This window comes from Phasianus colchicus, chromosome 13 (genome assembly GCF_987193195.1).
Source record: "Phasianus colchicus chromosome 13, bPhaCol1.hap1.1, whole genome shotgun sequence".
In the NCBI taxonomy this organism is placed as follows: Eukaryota; Metazoa; Chordata; class Aves; order Galliformes; family Phasianidae; genus Phasianus; species Phasianus colchicus.
This window is the reverse complement of record NC_143448.1, coordinates 15,751,778-15,757,893: the sequence shown is the minus strand read 5'-3', so window position 1 is coordinate 15,757,893 and position 6,116 is coordinate 15,751,778. Positions and strand designations below refer to the sequence as shown.

Here is a 6,116-nt window from a genome sequence, read left to right as displayed (position 1 = left end):
GCTGCGAGCGGCCGTCACGGCACGCAGGGTGCGATGTGCGGGATTTGCTGTGATGACGGCCGGCCGGCGCTCCAACGAATGGCAGGCGATGAGAAGCGGAGCGGCGCAGCGCTGCGCGGAGCTGAAATACCGCCCGGCCAAGCCGCCTCGCTCCGGTCTTTCCGTAATCTGGTGCTCGTTTTTAATTAGTAAATTGCATTAAAAACAGTGATCCTGCCAGAGGCTGAGCCTGAACTGTGCGGACGTGTAATTCTCGCTTAACTCCTGAGCTTTTCCACCTTCGTCATTCCGCTCGCGGCTCTGTGGCCGGCGATGAGGTTAACGGTGGGAGCAGCGAACGTGATGGAACCGAACAGCCACCAGAACACGGGGCACAGCTCACTGTTGGCTCACATCGGGAATATCAGCTTCAATCCCTTTCTTAGGAAGCATGAAAATAATTGCCAGGTTATTTTCACTGGGTTCCTAATCTCCTTAATGACACAGAAGCAAGGAAAAATTATGCCTTGCGGTGTTAAATTTGACACCGTTATTATTATTATTATTATTGGCTAACGTTAATTTCAGTTTAAAACCACTAACCAGAACTTCATGTATTACATGAATATTTAAAGTTTGTATTTTTAAACGATGGTGAAACTATGAGAACTAATAAGCTGCAGTGGCTGAAAGCTGTACAGGAAAGGTGTTCAGTTTTGTCTTTGTGGTGTAGAGTGCCAACAAAGCTGCTTGGGCTCATTTAGCTTCTGCTGCATTTCACACAGTAGGGATGTTCAACTTCCCTCCTTCTGGTAATTTTGGTTGCTTCACTTCTTAGCATAAGCTTGTGTAATACTTTTGCTTTTTGGCTTTTTCAAGCCTCTTGTTTGCTTCACAAAATTCTAGTAATATTTCATGGAAAAAGAAGGAAAGAAACAACAACTCCTTCCTGGACTGATGCTACAGAGCTTGTGTAACAAAGCTGAAAAATGTCCATTCCCCAAAGTTAGTAAAGCAAAGACATAAAAAAAGAAAAAAAAAGTTCCATGATAAGAAAGCAAAAACCCAACGTGTTAAGCTTTGGAGTGGTCAGGTCAAAGCAATGTGAGCTGCAGAGGGGCAGCCCTATAAACAGAGCCATGTCATGAGCTGCTCAGAAATTTGGGTTAAGTTCAGCTCTTGCCATCATCAGCTGAAATCTACTTGTTTTTTTTGCCATCTATTTTTTTGCAAAAGAAAGAGTAGAAAGAGAGAATATAAATGCATGGCCACTATAAATAATTTCACAGTCCTTGTGGAGTAAAGATGAAAGAAGGCTTTTTAAAGGCTTCTAAAAATTGGGAATTAAATGGGGCTTAAATAATGAAAAGCTCAATGTAGCAGCTTGTCCTACAAGTGCTCAGGTTTCACCTGCAGTTTCCCCCACACACCTCAGCTTCTCACAAACACCTCAGCCTTGTCTCTGCTGGGCACTGAAATTTACCAGACGTGCACAGCCAGCCTCTCCAATGGCCTGCAGCCTTGTGCTGTGATAGGTTTGTAACAGGAAGCAGCAGACACCTTCATTTCTAACAGGAAATGATTTCAGTTTTGCCTGCTGTAAATATTTGTGCACCACGCTTGAACTCTTAGAAGTGAGCAAGTGCTACAGCATGAACAGAAACTGTGCCTTAATATATGCAGTGGTAGGCAGCCGTACACCACCCCCTCTGTGTTACAAACATGTACATTTTAAAGTTGAATCTGTCTGCTGTTTTATGGTGTGAGTTATGACAAGGATGTTAGCCAAGGCTCTTCTTTAAAAGGGAATGTTAACAAGCTGGTAACGAAATGATTCGTTCTGCTGCAGCTAGCCCCTTCAACTATCATCTTTCTGCTGGAAAATAGTCTTTTTATGATGAGACAGTTTTGAAAGTTCCAGCAGGAATAGACCAGTCGTCATGTAAACGCTGGAGCTACACAGTGTTGCTCTGTTATACTGTAAGAAAACCAAAAGGTTTTACATTACATTTAGACATAGGAAATGGCAATCAGTCAGGCACTGTTGGCATCCTTTTGCACGTTTAAGGGGCACAATCACAGAAAGAAATGTTCTCCTAATAACACTGTCCTACTCACTTTCTGCAGACCTTCCAGCTGATACAAGCAGCTAAAGGCAGCCTCTGCTCTGCTGCATGCACTGCCCAGCCCTGACACTTCTACAGTGCCAGACCGCACTTCAAGTCAGCCCAACGCCTGAGAAATTCCAGCTTCTCATCTTGCCACTCGGTCCTCTATTTTATTATCATTTCAACAATTCAGAGAAAAAAAGGCAGAAGTGATCCAAATCACAGAGGGCAATGAACTGAGCTCTCTTCTGCTGCATTTTAGCTGTTGTCCTGACTCCAGGTAATCTAGGAGAAAGCAGATGCTGGTGCTGGGGAGCACTGATGGAACCAACCGAACTATGATGGAACCATTAACAGGGAGAGGAGTGTCTGTGTGTTGGGACTCATCCAAAGTGGCCATTGTCACATATCTGCTTCAACTTTCCAAAACAGGCTTATTTATAGCAATGAAAGTTGTGGAGAGAGAAAATGGATGTAAAGATGAAGTGCATTATGATTACATCAGCTTTTGAGATGAAGCAGTGACTCAATGCGTGCATTGAACAGGTCAGCTTCTGCTCTCATTCAATTATTATCCTCACCTAACCAGGACGTGTGGTCTTTATCTGTGAGGATGTAAGCTGGACGATGCACAAGAGTTTATCCAGGATGTTTGATTTGAGGGGTTAATGAATGATTTCCAAAGGACTGCACGTTCTGATGAACACAGAGGTGACAGCTCAGAGAGTTACTCTGCAGTTGGGGGGTTTGGATTTGAATGTACATATGTATATATATATTACTTTACATATCAGGAGCCAAAGAAACCTACGATAACAAGAAAATGGAGTTGTAAGAGTTTACTTCAGTTCACGACCTTGTGAATCTGCCTTCTGTGTGCCCTGATGGAGCTCAATGCAATTTTATTAGGTAAGCATTAACCACCTCTCCAGACTCTGTGATTGGCTTTAAGGCTTTGGGAAAGTGTGGGAGCTAAAAAAAGCCCCAATTAAGACTGCAGTGGAAAAGCAATAAATAAATAAAAAAAAAATAAAAATAAAAAATAAGAGACCTATCTTGTTCTTTGGAAGTGAAAAACACCACTCTGTTTATTGTATTTTTTTTCTCATAGAAATAGTTGTGCTCTTTTTAAAAGGATTCATAGAGTCACAGAATCGCCAAGGTTGGAGAAGACCTCCAAGATCACTCAGTCCATTTATCTCCCCCCAGTATTTCCCATTAAGCCACATCCTTTAGTACCACACTTAAACCCTACTGGAACTCCTCCAGGGATGGTGACTCCACCACCTCCCTGAGCTGTTCCAGCTCCTGACCAATCTTTTGGAGAAGACTTTTTCCTAATATTCAACCTGATTGCCTGTTTCCAGCACAGACAAAGTGGAAGCTGGTGAGGTGGGATTCCTGCAGCCTGTAACATGGCTTGTCCCGGACAAAGGGAAGTGAATGCACTTTGGGATGCCTGTGAATCCCATCTCCTGGTAGGAGTGCTTGGGTTCCATCCTGGTGCCATGCTGTGAAGGAAGCACAGGACCCGATAGTGCTCGCTCATGTTTTAGAAACTAAAATACATTCATCGCATGATTCATTTCCATTTTTTGTATTTTTCCAATTTAAATATCAGTTGGTCAGGCAGTGATCCACTGTAAGAAATAAGATGATTCCTTACACTGCAAGATCCACACTGTAAGATCTCACTGTTTTTTCTTCATTCCCTCACAGTTTTTCTTTCATTTCCTATCTGGTCATTTCAGATCCATTTTTTTCAGATACACAATTCTCTTCCCATTCAATTTTTAATACTCTTCATGCTCTCTGCTTCCTTCGGGTGCTGTCAGCACCTTTCCCCCACCTCCCATCCCTCGTGTTCCAGGCCGGCACTGCCTCGTTTCCTCACACAGAGGCGTGGGTTCCGTCAATTGTCAGAACAGCACTCCTCAGGCTCACTGCCCTCCAGGCCCACCGCCAGCCCCTGGCACCGGGGGAATGCAGGGAAGGGGAAGCTCAGCCACAGTGGTGTCCTCCTCATCACTAGGGGAGCTTCCCTTCTTTTGCAGGGCTGGATGGAAAATAACATTTTTTTCCTCTTTGAAACAATTTCATGGAGGTGTGGGAATTTGTTTTGCTAATCGCTTTTACACACAGTGAAGAAAAGTTGTGTGACCCCTCAGACAGCAGTGTTGACTTGTCACAAATAAACACGTCAGATATCAGATGAGTCTGCTCCAGTTCAGTGTAAAACTGAAAACCCACATGGAAGGGTTGTGATACTCTCTGCTCTATTTTTCAGTTCAGAGCTCTTTCAGAACACGAGGTAACTGGATAGGAATGACATCTGCTTCTTATTTTGTTCTCAGAAGAAAACTCAAACAGCAGGAATGTTTATTTGCATCAGCAAAGACTATTTGCTCTACATTTTTCTCCTTGCAGTGCCCTGGGCTGCCTTAGGTTTATCATTTCTCTATGACCAGGTGCATGGCTGGGATAGAGCCAATCCACTCGCCTGCTTTCAGCTGCAAAAACAAGTCAAGCACTTAAAGGCAAATGAAACTTCCAAGTGCTGCTTAGAGACCTTAGGCAAGTGCTCCTGTTCTGCTTAGACATGTTGCCACCTATTGACAGAAGTGCAAATGAAGATGCCAAGACCACAAAACATCAGTTGAAACCAGAAAACAAATTAAGTGTAGATGCCACCACCACTGATACCACTTCAGGAAGGGATGTCGATCCATTCTAGCAAGTCTAATTGCTGCTTTACAACACATGGCATTAAAACAGTAACATGTAACAAAAAGGTACACTCTGTTCAAACATAGCAAGGTGAAAAAAACCTGTAAATAAAAGCCAACTGTATGTGAAACTGAGGAGCTGTGAACAATACGGAAGCCATGAAGCAATAAAAGCCCAGGCACTTGATGTGCTTGATCCACATGACTTTGAATCCTTGACTTCAAAATCTTCACAAATACTTCCACCTGTGAAAGATGCCACTCCCAAGGACACTTCAGACCCCTCTTGGAAGAATAAAAAAGGCATTATCTCTCAGCAGGTGCTCAGTGGTACTTCAGTTGAGATTGCTTCCTGTAGCCATGATGCTAAATGAACAGAGCAGAAGGATAAGAAGGGAGCTGACATCATGAATGATAAATGAGGGGAAATGCAGCAATTCATGAACTACCACAACTCTTCTCAACTCATACAGAGGTCACACTCCTGCAAGAAGATCTTGAGCAGTTATCCTGGGACTATGCTCTTACATCAGACAAGTATAGCGGCCATTTCTAATCTTGCTGCTTCAAAAAGCAGCAGTCATCCATCATGCCTGCATGCAGATTCCACGCTCAAAAAGAACAAAGTACACAAAACATGATATCCAAGGCTCGTTAGCTTACAATGTCAGGAGTAAGCATGTTGAGGTCAAGGAAGGAAACACACCAGAAATACCGGTGGTTCCATTGCCTCCTGGGCTATTTACCTTCCTTAAAGCTCCACCACACAGCAAGAGCTGCACTACCATCTAGATTGAATGGACATTTCTATATTGCAATTTGATGTCTGTTTTTTCTCCTTGTTAACCTGTAGAAGGAAAAAAAAAAAATTCTTGCAAGTCACTGGGGTATCTGTAGTTTTTAAAATACTGTTAGTAGCACTATAAGCTACTGAATGCCAGTTACTTCCACATAGGTTCAGTTTTTTTTCTGATCATAAGATAGATCTATTCTGAGGATGAAGTGCAGCCTCTTCATTCAGATTCACTTTAAATGACTGCTGTAGCCTACTGTGGGGATGAGGTATTTGATACTGATCACTGAATCAATGCCTAAAAACATTCTACTCTGTGGGGCATCTAATAATACTCTTATCTTAAAAGTGCTAAATCCTAGTGAGCTTCACAGACAATCATTTGTACATGTTCCTCACTAATTTGGCTCCTAGAAGAAAGGGAAATGACCTGGAAAGCAGACAATGGTGATATCTGACAGTCACTTACAATTCTTCCTTGTTTTAAGTAGTTTACTAAAGTAAAAATAA

At 42.7% G+C, this 6,116-nt stretch overlaps 1 pseudogene; it reads left to right on the top strand.

Moving 5' to 3' along the window:
* The first annotated feature begins 4,462 nt into the window (after positions 1 to 4,462).
* LOC149916175 (uncharacterized) lies at positions 4,463 to 6,077 on the top strand (annotated as a pseudogene).
* The last annotated feature ends 39 nt before the right edge of the window (positions 6,078 to 6,116 follow it).